The following is a 13,072-nucleotide window of genomic DNA, read 5'->3' as shown; positions in this document are numbered from 1 at the left end:
GTATAAATTTAGTGAATAAACAAACAAATATTTTAAAAACCTATCCTGCTTCCAAGGGATAGATTTAGTGTCATGTATAGTTTGGCCCTTTCTGAGGCAGATAATGTGGGTGGAATTATTTCTGGCGGCCTTCATTGTTGCCGTTTACTCTGGAGGAGGGAGTTGCAGGTTAACAGCCCTTTGCTTGGCTCACTTGTATGAATTTGAATGAACTTTGTATGAACTTTGGAATTAAGGACCTCGCCGGCTGGCAAGCCTCAGGGGTGGGGCAGAACTGTTACCTGCAAGTCTGAGCTATTATTTTCTGATAAATATTTGCCATGCCTCACTTAAAGCCAGATTTAATATGATATACAAGATCTATCAAATGCTGTTTTCTTTTTAAAGAAGTAGCCATAGGAGGGGATTGCATTGGAGCTATTGCATACAGCTGGGGGTGGGGGCAATTGCATATGCAAATTGCCCCACCCCAGAGCGACTGTTAGCTGCGGCAGACAAAACATGATGGCACAATATGTCTGTATTTGTGAACAGACCTGTGACCTTTGGAGGAAGGGCCGTATAAAAATTAATAAATAATATTAGTAATAATAATTTTCTCCCAAAAGCTATTGGGAGCAACATTTGCACATGATGGAAACTGTTTACAAACAAAGAAAGAAACCAAAACCTTCATCCTGCAACACTGGAAGACAGATCCAAACCATGCGTGTTCTTTGTCATTAGTAAGTTGGCCCTTGAAGTGGAATGATAACATATTTATGAAAGAGAACTTCTGCTACCATAGTGGCGGCCAGCAAATAAAATGGGGCAAGTGAGCATGTAAAGTTTTGCTGAGCTGAGCTGGTATCCCCTTGGTGGAAATTGAATGCAACTGAGAAAGAAAGTGGTCAGTGCTGAGCATATTTTTTAAAAAAGCATTATTTATTTAATGTATACTTATGACACCCACTTTTGTACCGTACACATTTACAGTCTCTGTGACGACAACCTGTGCTTTAATCATGATAAAAGATCAGGCACAAATGGAAGTCATCATCTCTGTCCTGAGAAGACAAGCCCAATGAATCTGGTGCTAGACCTACTTTAAAGAGATTCTAAAGATCTTATTTCTCTCCCCCCCCCCCCCCAAGCTGCCACTAATATGCTTAGAAGGGTCTGTCAGTTTTCAATTAGTCGTGTTCTCTTGGAGACAAACTAGACATGACGCAGAAGGACTGGGATCAGGATCTCCACCGGGTGCTTTTGTTTGTTTTTTGAAACTTCAGTGCAGCTGTTTGGGGTTAGGAACATAGGAAGCTGCCCTAAACTGAGTCACACCCTTGGTTCATCTGGCTCATTGCTGTCTCCAGTGACTGGCAGCTCTCCAAGGCTTCATGCTGGAGTCTTTCGCAGCTGCCAAGGTCCTCTCACAAATTCCACAAAAACAAATTGGAGATGAGCTTTCAGTATCCCCAAATTTGGGTGAGTTGTGTACAGCTATTAACTAAATGAAAAACAACAAAGCCAGTAGTCCTGATGGGATACCTCCCAAAGTCTTCAAAGTGGGTGGAACTGAACTAACACAACAACTTCACAAGCTCATCGGGGGGAAATGGGAGACAGAGGAGATCCCAGCAGATTTTAGGGATGCCAAAATGATCAATCTCTTTAAAAAAGGTGATAGAACGGATTGCGGAAACTATCGCGGCATCTCTTTATTAGCTGTGGCTGGCAAAATCCTTGCTAGGATCTTAGCACACTGTCTCCTAACAATATCTGAGGCTTCCTGAATCCCACAATGGTTTTTGACCTTCTAGGGGGACCGTGGACATGATTTTCACTGCTCAGCAGCTTCAAGAAAAATTCAGAGAGCAAAACCAACTGCTGCACATGGCATTTATTGACCTGGCTAAGGCCTTCAACACTGTAAATCGTAGTGCCCTGTGGACTGCCCAGATAAATTTGTGAACATCCTTCGGCTCCTCCATGATAATATGACAGCAACAATTGCAGATAACAATGGCTCTCAAAGTGAACCATTCACTATGGGGTCAGGTGTTAAACAGGGTTGTTTTATCGCCCCAACTCTATTTATTATTTTCAGTGCCATGATCCTACACTGTCAAAGGGAAATCATATTTAGAACAGATGGAAAGCTCTTTAATCTGTGTAGGCTGAAAGCAAAGAGTAAGGTTACCGTAACTTCCATCATAGAGCTTCAATATGTTGATGACAACGTAGTGTGTGCACGCTCAGAGGATGACCTCCAAACCATCCTAAATATCTTTGCAGAAGCTTACGAAAAGCTTGGCCTATTGCTCAACATCCAAAAAACCAAAGTGCTGCACCAAGCACAAATCAACCCCTCAGCAGCACCACAAATCAAACTCAATGGTGTAGCGTTGGAAAGTGTCAATCACTTCTCCTACCTGGGCAGTTATCTTTCCACAAGGGCCGACACTAATGCCCAAATCCAACATTGCCTGAGCTCTGCGAGTGCAGCTTTCTCCCAATTGAAGTGCAGAGTGTTTGAGGATCGGGACATTCGCAGGAAAACAAAAATGCTTGTTTACAAAGCTATTGTACTTATCAACCTTACTGTATGCTTGGGAAACATGGACTTATATACTTATATACATGGGAAACTTATATACTTATATACTTGGGAAACATGAACTTATATAAAAACAAAAAAAATTCCTTCCAGTAGCACCTTAAAGACCAACTAAGTCAGTTCTTGGTATGAGCTTTCGTGTGCATGCACACGAAAGCTCATACCAAGAACTGACTTAGTTGGTCTTTAAGGTGCTACTGGAAGGAATTTTTTTTGTTTTGACTATGGCAGACCAACACGGCTACCTATCTGTAACATGAACTTATATATACCACCTCCAACTCCTCAAAAGATTCCATCAACAGTGTCTCTGAAAAAATGTACATATCACTTGGGAAGACAGGCAAACCAATGCCAGTGTACTGGAAGAAGCAAAGATCACCAGTGTCAAAGTAATGATTCTTCAACATCAACTTCATTGGACTGGTCATATTGTTCGAAGGTCTGATTATTGTCTTCCAAAGCAACTACTCTATTCTGAACTTAAAAATGGAAAGCGTAATGCTGGTGGTCAACAAAAGAGGTTTAAAGACTCTCTCAAGGCAAATCTAAAAAAAAAAATGTAGTATAAACACTGACAATTAGGAAACACTGGCCTGCGAGCACTCCAGTTGGAGAACAGCCTTTACCAAAGGTGTCATTGACTTTGAAGAAGCACAAACTCAGGACGAAAGGGAGAAATGTGCTAAGAGGAAGGCATGCTTGCCAACCACTCACCTGATCAACTCCTGCCCGGTAACCAATGTCCCCACTGTGGGAGGATGTGTGGATCCAGAATTGGCCTCCACAGTCACTTACGGACTCACTGCTAAAACCATATTTATGGAAGACAATCTTACTCGGCTATGAGGAATCGCCAAAGAAGAAGAAGCAGAAGAGATCCTGGGGATTTAACCTGGGACCTTCTGCATGCAAAACAGTTGCTCTACTACCAAGCCTGACCTAAATTGTTTGGATGAGCAGGACTGAGGATAAAGGTACCTGCTTCTTCCTTCCTTCACCATTTCCCCAAACTAAATCCCCACCAATACCAGAAGCTACTGTCTCCCCCCCACACACACACATGGGAAACTGACAGCAGAGGTTTGTGGGCAGTTTAGATGGCAGAAATAACCAAGGATGAAAAGGGTCAATGGCCCCGCTCTCCCATAACTGCTGCTGCTGTTAGATTAGGAGCCCTGCGTTTACAGATGGGGGATTAAGGACCCAGCTCCATTAAGAACCAATGAGAAGCCCTCCTGAATCTAGCTCAGCCTCCTGTTCCCACATTGACCAGCCACATGCCAAGAGGAAGCCTGCAAGCAGGCCCTGAGGGCAACAGTGTTCCCTTCACAACTCTCAACTAGTAAACAGAACATATGGGCAGAACATTACAATCATGGCTGGTACCTTTAATTCTGCAGGGAAAAGTGGGTGTTGTGAAAAGAGGATCAAAATAGCTTCGATGTGAGACGAGTGGGTCCTGTGGTGGATTCTTGTTTCTTCCCTTTGCTGAATGTGCCTCAAAGAACATGGTGCCAACCTGCTAAGTGAGGTCCGTATTTCTTGGAAATATGGCTGTCGAATCCAGATAAGGCAATTAAGGTGAATTGTAGTCAGATAATAATGTGTGTGCCTGTTCAGACTTAAGGATCCAAGTTGTCATGTTATCAAGCCACTGAATCTTGGAGTACTATTGCAAAACACTAGAACATCGGATTAAATCTTGGATGCAGATGCTGGGACTCATTTTCAGTTTATTGGCTCTCATCCAAGCCATGATTGCCTCCGGGAACTGATTCATCACAGACAGCGATTCATCTGGATGAGATGATAGAGAGAGCTGGAGCTGGGTGCCACCAGCATATTTATGACACTGAATTGCAAACTCTTTGATGACCACTGCAGCTAACGGCTCTTCATAAATGTTAAATTGCCTTGGTGAAAAGATGGAGCCCTGTGAGACCCCACAGAATAACTGCTCTGGGGCTGAGCAGAATTAACTGTAAGTTACTTTCTGGAAATGGCCCCCAGATAGGAGTGAAACCACCATATTTCTGTGGTTTCACTCCCAACCAACAGAGCTGCTCCAGGAGAATAGCATGACCAATTGTATCAAAGTAGCTACGGGCTCAAGAAGAACTGACAGGGTTGTCCTCCTCTGGTCTTTCTCCTATCCACCACAACAACCAAAGCTGTATCAATGCCAGAACCAGGTCTAAAAGTCAAAGGACACTGAGGTCCAGCGCCGAGGGCCTTCTCGCGGTTCCCTCGCTGTGAGAAGCCAACTTACAGGGAACCAGGCAGAGGGCCTTCTTGGTAGTGGCACCCGCCCTGTGAAACGCCCTCCCACCAGATGTGAAAGAGAACAACAACTACCAGACTCTCAGAAGACATCTGAAGGCAGCCCTGTTTAGGGAAGCTTTTAATGTATTTTAATATTTTGTTGGAACACAGCCAGATGGACGGGGTATAAATAAATGATGATGATGATGATGATTGTGAGAGGTGTGTGCTGCCAAAGCTGGCATAGATAAAACTCCAGGCTCGCTGCCAGTTACAATCTTTTTGATTTATTTACAAAGTTCAAAAGAACATCTCCAGAGCTTCAAAGCATGTCCGACCCTGTCGGCAAAGATGCCTCGTCTGGTTTCTTTTTACTTTTTTTTGCCCAACATGCAAGTCGGCGAAAACCCCGCCTCTGATTTCCTCTGTTCAAAGAATGACTAGTTCCGGGCTCAGCCGCCCCCCTCCCTGCCTCCTCTTCGCTGTCAGACGACAGACTACTAATTATCTCTTTCGGCTCTCTATAAGTGCTGGTCTCTCCCCTTAGCTCTTTCCCCGTTTGCCTCTCCCTGACAATGATGATGGAATGGGTGAAGATAATCAGTTCAATCCAAGGGTGCCTGGAGTTGGGTGGCCACAGTCCTCTTGAGTACCATACTTGAGGTACTGGTGGCTGGGTGGTAGTTATTTAAATCCTCAGAATCCAGGGAGGACCTCTTAAGGACAGAATGCCTCACTGCCTCTTCCAAGGTGCCAGGCTCTTTGGACCCATCCCGTCAGCCCCCTGGGCTTCATCAACTTGAAGTTGGTCATGCTCTTGCAAGTAACCTGACTCCCATTTTTGTCAGTGATTCATATTTTCACCTGCCATAGCTACATATCATAGATGAATCTGACGCTTACCAAGCCAGATCCTTATCATGTTGGGTGGGGCTTCCAACCTGTCGGTCACCTGACAACAGAGTGACATAATATAAACATAATATAAAGGTATAAGCACCCTGCAAGCCACTGCTAAAGCAAAGGTTCAGCAGGCTTGAATGTAAAACCCTTCCGGATATATGGAAAGCCCTGCTAAAATGTCTGTGGGAAGTGGGCTGTTTGAGCCTGGTTTTTAATGCAACCCCTTTCTGAAACTGGGAGGGGTTTGCTTCGAAGTTGCCAAACTGAGCAGGACTTAACCTGATGAGCTGCGTTGGGAACAGATACAAACAGCCAACACAGGATTTATCCCACCCCTCCTACCCATCAGGTGGGACTTCACTAGGTGGGCCTAATTTGGGGGAAATAGCCGTGCATTATCTTTGCGATTTGGCATCATGGCAGACCAAGACTGGCATGTCAACTGGAAGTTCCCCAACCCGATCCAAACATAAAAACAGAATTATCTTTTGCACTAATAGTATATTCTTTGAGTCTAAACTTTTGCCTGTTGCTATGTCCTCCTGAGAGAAGTGTAATTTAGCCCCTTGGTGCTCTATAATTGTAAGCTAAAGTCCCCCAAATTTGTTGGTTGGGTAGTCATGTACAACTCACGGTTTTTCTCTCATAGTGTTTTCCCTACAAAACTATTTTTTGCCAGCAGGTTGTAGCAACTCAGTTCAACTATTTTCCCATTATTCTCTAGTAACCATAGAAATGTAGGAATTGCCAAGACATTGTTTTGAAACAACTGAAGGATGAGGCAGTTGCTAGTCAGCGCTGTGGCACCTTCTGACTTCATTCTTAACTCATTCAATGGGAGGCTGAGAAGGAAGCAAGGAACATTTTCTTCCTTTGACTGGTTTTGTACTTAAGTCATTAGACTACTGATTATTTGCTTCCAGTAAATGTTAATCTGGGGGCCAAGGAGACACCCTGAGCTTATGTATGACTTGTTTGACCTGTCACATTCTAAGTTGGCTTTACACATGTGGCACCACGTCAAAATTGGCTTTCTAATGGAGAGAGCCCAAATGTGTGGAAGTATGGCTATGTGTGAATTATCCTTGTTAAATGCCATCCTTCCCTGGCATCCCATTGATCTTGTCATATTCTCCCACTAGTGTCCTCGCTCTCCTGATGTCTATCCAGGCTGAGGCAACAGAGACTCTTACTTGAGAGTAAGGAAGAGGCCTTTACTGAAGCGAAGAAGACTTGCAGACAGGAATAGGCGATGAATCACAGTAGCTGTTAGGCTCAGGATTGATGCAGGAAATGTGAGGCCAGCCAGGCTAGAAGCAGTGATGCAACCTCTTCATCAGCACCCAAACTTTTAATTTGTACACTGCCTTGCTATATTGCTATATACAAGGCAGTTTGCAAGCTGAAGAAGCTACAAAGGTTTGGGCTGCCTTCTGGCAGTTCCCTCACTGCGAGAGGCCAAGTTACAGGGAACCAGGCAGAGGGCCTTCTCAGTAGTGGCGCCCGCCCTGTGGAATGCCCTCCCATCAGATGTCAAAGCGATAAACAACTACCTGACATTCAGAAGACATCTAAAGGCAGCCCTGTTCAGGGAAGTTTTTAATATGTGACATTTTAGTGTATTTTTCATCTCTCTTGGAAGCCGCCCAGAGTGGCTGGGGAAACCCAGCCAGATGGGCGGGGTACAAATAATAAATTATTATTATTATTATTATTATTATTATTACAAAATATACAGCAAAGACCATGCATCATGTAATAACCCAATCCCATGCAAATAAGAGACAATAAAAGATATGACTTAAAATAAACAACTTGTATCAAAGAAAGGTTATTCTAATAACCTTAGAATATTATAATGCACAAAATATCAGCAAATAATAACAGAATGGTCCCAACGGGTTGGCACTCCCACCTGCCGAGCATTTACTCACAAGATCCGCGTGCCTTGTGAGATAGCTGAGTGTGCAAATGCTCACTGCATTGGGGAAGATGCACCGATCCCCAGAGAAGGGAGCTCTGCCAGGCCCTGGGCAGCCAGGCTGTGCCCTTCCCTTTTCTGGTTCCTCAGCCCCCAGCACTGGTCTGACAGCCTCCCTGGAGTCTGTTGCTGTGCTCCTTTCCCCAGGGGAGAGTCCTGCATCCTCAGCCAAGGCAGCCATCTCCTTGGAAGGGGGATTACCAGGCCTCCTCCCGCCTGTTGCCCAGTCTTAGCCCACCCTGCAATGCTACTCTTCTGTTCCTCCTCCTCTGCCAACATGTCAGGACTCAATGACACTAGCAAAATGTTTGGGTATCCTTAGGCCAACAATATGCAATCCAGCTCAGAAGCAGAGGACACCATTGTCCTCCACTTCTGGACCATCCTTGCCCACCTGCTGCAGCTCAGAGGACATCCCTCTTTACCACCTCTAGGAGCCAGTGGCTGCAAAACAGAACCACAGCCCATTGAATAACAAACAGCTCTTCAGAGGGACCAGGCCTAACAGGAGGTATCAGGCTAACGAGCTTTTGCAGGACTGCAGAGAGTTGTTGCCAACGAGGGAGCTCTCCAGGGTTCTCTGTAATCTTTCACTTGGCCCAGACTGAACTTCTGGACTTATCTTATTTGGTTCCTGTTCTTCAAGACCTAGCCACTGTGCTGAACCAGTGAGTTCCCTGTTGTTATGTTCTGAGTTGAATAGGATCCTAAAGGCAGCAGTCTGATTAGTTCTAGAACAATAGGATTCAGAATGCAGCAGTCTGATTGGTCCTAGAACAATAGGGTCCAGAATGCAGCAGTCTGATTGGTCCTAGAACAATAGGGTCCAGAATGCAGCAGTCTGATTGGTTCACAGGAGCCACCCAATCCAGCTCCAGGTGGAAGTGAATCTGCAACCTGATTGGCCTACAGGTGAATCCCGGAATTAGTGTGGGGCCCATTGTGTAAATAATGTACCGTATATAAAGCAGACATTCTGGGGGAACTTCCATTCCTCACTACTATGAGCTGAATAAAGAGCATGAAATCCATACCTGATCACCACAACCCATGGGACCCCTAACTCAAGAGAAGACAGGGAACAGGACCAAGGAACTCCTCTGTGGCACCATTGGTGAAACTGGACCTGCATGACAAGAGGGTCCCTGACCCAGAAGCAGCACTTGCACAAGAGCCCCCTTTTTGTGATGAACTGAGCACAACCCACTTTGTGCCAGAATCCTGGGTAAATATTGCACAGCCCCCTCTCACTTGTTTTAGTAGTCAAATATACTATCTAGCAGGTTGTGCAGAACCGGTTAAACTGAAAGAAAAGCTCTCTTGGTTGATAACCCCATCTATAGGATCATTGTATTGCACTTATTCTTATGGAACAACTACCTCTTTTATGCATACATGAGGTCTCACAAGTTTCTATGTTAACTTTAAGAAGATTCATATCAAGTTTCCACTACAGTTTTCTCATTAACTATGCTGGGACTCTGATCAAATTCTGAGTAATGTGATGGGCTTGTGATACCTCTTTCTGGGAATAACATAATAAGCTAGCTAATGAAGCTCTCATGCTTTCATTCTCTTGACCTAAACTTGACCGAAACAAGTTACTGCTGCCAGAGTTTGTCCTCAGACAAAGCCCAGACTTGGTGATAAGCCTATTTTTTTTTTGTCTTTGACACAGACACAGAAAGAGTAACTGGGTGCTTACTTTGTTATTTATTTTAAATCAATTGAACATCTTGCTTTAAACAAAGCCTCAAGTACTTAACTGTCCAAAAGTAAGGCTTCAAAATGAGTTGTAAGAAAAGAAGGTGGAGGGAAACCATTTATTATTGTTAACCTATATTTATACGGCTGCCCAATAAAATATGTGTGCTAACTAGCTTACAATAACAATATCAGAACCTAACTTAAAAGCTCCAAGAGCTCCTTATTTGGTTAGCAAGTTTTCTCAATTATTTTCTCTGAAACACTTTTCAGACCTTTTTTTCAGGGAAGAAAGAATTCATCTCTTTTTCGTGACATCTGTCAAGACATTTGTAGGCTCACCATTAGTGGAAAGGAGATACATTCAAAATTAGCTGGGCAGATAGCAGCAGCAAATGCGAAGGGTTCTGCAGAGGAAAGACTATGGGTTTAAGGAACCAGGTGGCAGGATTTCAGAGGTTTCAAATCTGTAATGGGCAACAAACCGAACATGCGCAAATCATGCGATACGGTGGCATAAAGCAACACTTCTATTTCTAAAAAGAAGTTGCTCACTTTTAGCTGTTGTTCTCCCAGTGTTTACTCTCCGGTCCTATATTTGAAAGTGAATGCATGCACACCCAAAACAGGCCCTAGTCATTTGCAGCCATACTACATGCCCAGAGCAAGATTTAAAGGAGCCTTTTGTTTCAGATCAGTAAGTAGAGCAAGTATAATGCACAAAATTGTACCAGAGATAAATATGTGGGGCCAGAAATAAGTATTTGCTAAAGACTATCCATTATGGGTGGCGCTGTAAACCACAATGCCTAGCACTTGCCGATCAGAAGGTCGGCAGTTCGAATCCCTGCGACGGGGTGAGCTCCCGTTGCTCGGTCCCTGCTCCTGCCCACCTAGCAGTTCAAAAGCACAAAGTGCAAGTAGATAAATAGGTAGGTAAACAGTGTTTCTGTGCGCTGCTCTGGTTTGCTAGAAGCGGCTTAGTCATGCTGGCCACATGACTGGGAAGCTATATGCTGGCTCCCTCGGCCAGTAAAGCGAGATGAGCGCCACAACCCCAGAGACGGTCACAGCTGGACCTAATGGTCAGAGGTCCCTTTACCGTTACATTTATATCAATTACGGTACAGGCAACCAGTGGCAGAGCAAGCCGATTGGGCACCTGGGTCGGCGCGTGTGCCCTGCACCCAGGGGCGGAGCCAGCCACCCATGGGGTGGGGCCAGGACACTCCGTGGGGCCTGTGAGGAGTCTTCCTGCCTCCTCCCACTCAGCCCTACAGCTATGGGGTAGGTGGTGGGCGAACCATTTGGGGCATCGCGGAGTCTGTGGGCGCTCAAGCCACCGTGTCACTTCCAGGAGAGGGGTGTTTTGGGTGCACTGCAGGCCCTGTGGTGAGTGCCGCCTGGCATTTTATCACCCCCCAGTGGGGACACCTGGGGCGCACCGCACCTACCGAACCCCCCTTCCTCCGCCCCTGCAGGCAACTCCCCACTCACGTTCCTGGCCACCACGCGCACCAGCAGGACACATGTAAGTCTGCCCTGCCCCACCCCCTTGTGATGCTGAAAACGGTGCGCATGTGCCACTTCTTGTGGTAAATCCTACAGCAGCTCAGTTTTCAGGCACAATGCAAAGTGCTGGCTATGATCTATAAAGCCCTACATGGCTTAGGTCAAAGCTAGGTGAAGGACTTCATGCCCTCATGGGCCTTTGAGATCTTCAAGGAAGGCCCTTCTCTCAGTCCCACCACCCTCACTGGCCTGCTTGGTGGGGACACGGGAGAGGGAGGGCCTTCTCAGTGGTGGCTCCGTGGTTTGGACCTCCTTCCCTAGAGAAACCAAACTGGCTCCTTCCTTGCTGTCCTTCCTCAGTCAGGTGGACTTTCCTGTTGCAACAGGCTTTGGGCCAGTTAGCCCTGGTGATCATTCAATATCTACTGTCTGGGTTGTTGGTTTTCCCCCTCCCCAAAATGACCCCTGAATTTTGCTATTGACGCTGCATTTTATGTTGTGTTTTATGCTGTTTTATAGTCGCATTTTAATCAATGTTTTATATATGCTGTTAGCCGCCCTGAGCCTGGTTTTTAAACCGGGAAGGGCGGGGTATAAATAAAAAAATATTATTATTATTTATTATTGGGGAACTCACTGCTTTTTAATGAAAATGCTGGAGCCCTGCTGTTTTTATTGCAATTATTTGTATGTTTTAAGATTTTATATGTGTATATCGTTTTAATTCTATCAATGTTGAATTGTTTTTAATGATTGTTTTTTTCTTGTGTTTTTAAGCGGTTCTTATTTTTATCAGGAGCCATGTCAGGTGGAAAGTATAATAATAATGATAATAATAATAATAAATTAATAAATAAACTAATAAATATGCAACCTGATTCTCTGTTGAGGTGTGTACCAAGCTCAGGAGGAATGTGGGGGTGCTGCCACAAACCCCCATCATCAGTTAAGGCTGCTGCCTCCCCTTGAGAGTGGGTCAGCCAGTCTGCGCACACAAATGCAGGATCCCTCTAGTACAGGGGTAGGCAACCTAAGGTCCGTGGGCTGGATGCGGCCCAATTGCCTTCTAAATCCGGCCCACGGACGGTCCAGGAATCAGCGTGTTTTTACATGAGTAGAATGTGTGCTTTTATTTAAAATGCATCTCTGTGTTATTTGTGGGGCCTGCCTGGTGTTTTTACATGAGTAGAATGTGCCCTTTTATTTAAAATGCATCTCTGGGTTATTTGTGGGGCATAGGAATTTGTTCATTTTTTTCCCCTTCAAAATATAGCCGGGCCCCCCACAAGGTCTGAGGGACGGTGGACCAGGCCACTGCTGAAAAAGGTTGAGGACCCCTGCTCTAGTACTAGAAAAAGGTTGAGGACCCCTGCTCTAGTACTAGACCCCTGCTCTGGTACTTTGTGGCCTGCAGCCTTCTGGCAGGCTAGATAGCAGTTTTGTGCATTAGATTGAGGATGTGACAATGTCCTTTCCACTTAGTTCCCTCTCAGTAGAGGATAAATAATTGCTAATAAAATTAATCTCTTCCTCTCTTTGAGGGTTGGATTAGATGCATCCCTTCCAGCTCTACAATTCTATTATTATTATTTATTATTATTATTACTACTACTACTATTTATTAAATCTGTATACTGCCCTTCTTCCAAAGATCACAGGGCAGTTCATGACATAAAAGTACAAGATGAGAACACAAAAATAAGAAAATAAGATCCAAAACAAAAACAAACCAATAACCTCCCTTTCCACAAACACATTTAGAAAGACAGAGACTGTCAATTAGCCAAAGTCCTGGTTAAGGAGAAACATTTTTGCTGGTGCCTAAATTTCTATGATTCTATTATTTTTCTTGGGGAAATGTTCACAGAACATTTTGCTGCGCAACAGACACTTAGTGAACAGTAGTGACAGATGTGCCTTCTTCTTTTCACCCTTCCCTCTGGTGAATCCAGAACAGAGATACTATATAGAATTATTTATTAATTTGTTGAATGAATATCCTGCCCTTCGTCCCAAAGGACACCAGCTCCAGCTAGTACTATTCTCCTCTTTGGCAATGGCTTAAGCTTAAACGTGAGTGATATAGCCCTAGTTGCCATAGTACAGCACTT

Source organism: Podarcis gaigeae (assembly GCF_964106915.1).
Source record: "Podarcis gaigeae genome assembly, chromosome: 9".
In the NCBI taxonomy this organism is placed as follows: Eukaryota; Metazoa; Chordata; class Lepidosauria; order Squamata; family Lacertidae; genus Podarcis; species Podarcis gaigeae.
Note: the sequence above shows the minus strand (reverse complement) of the source record.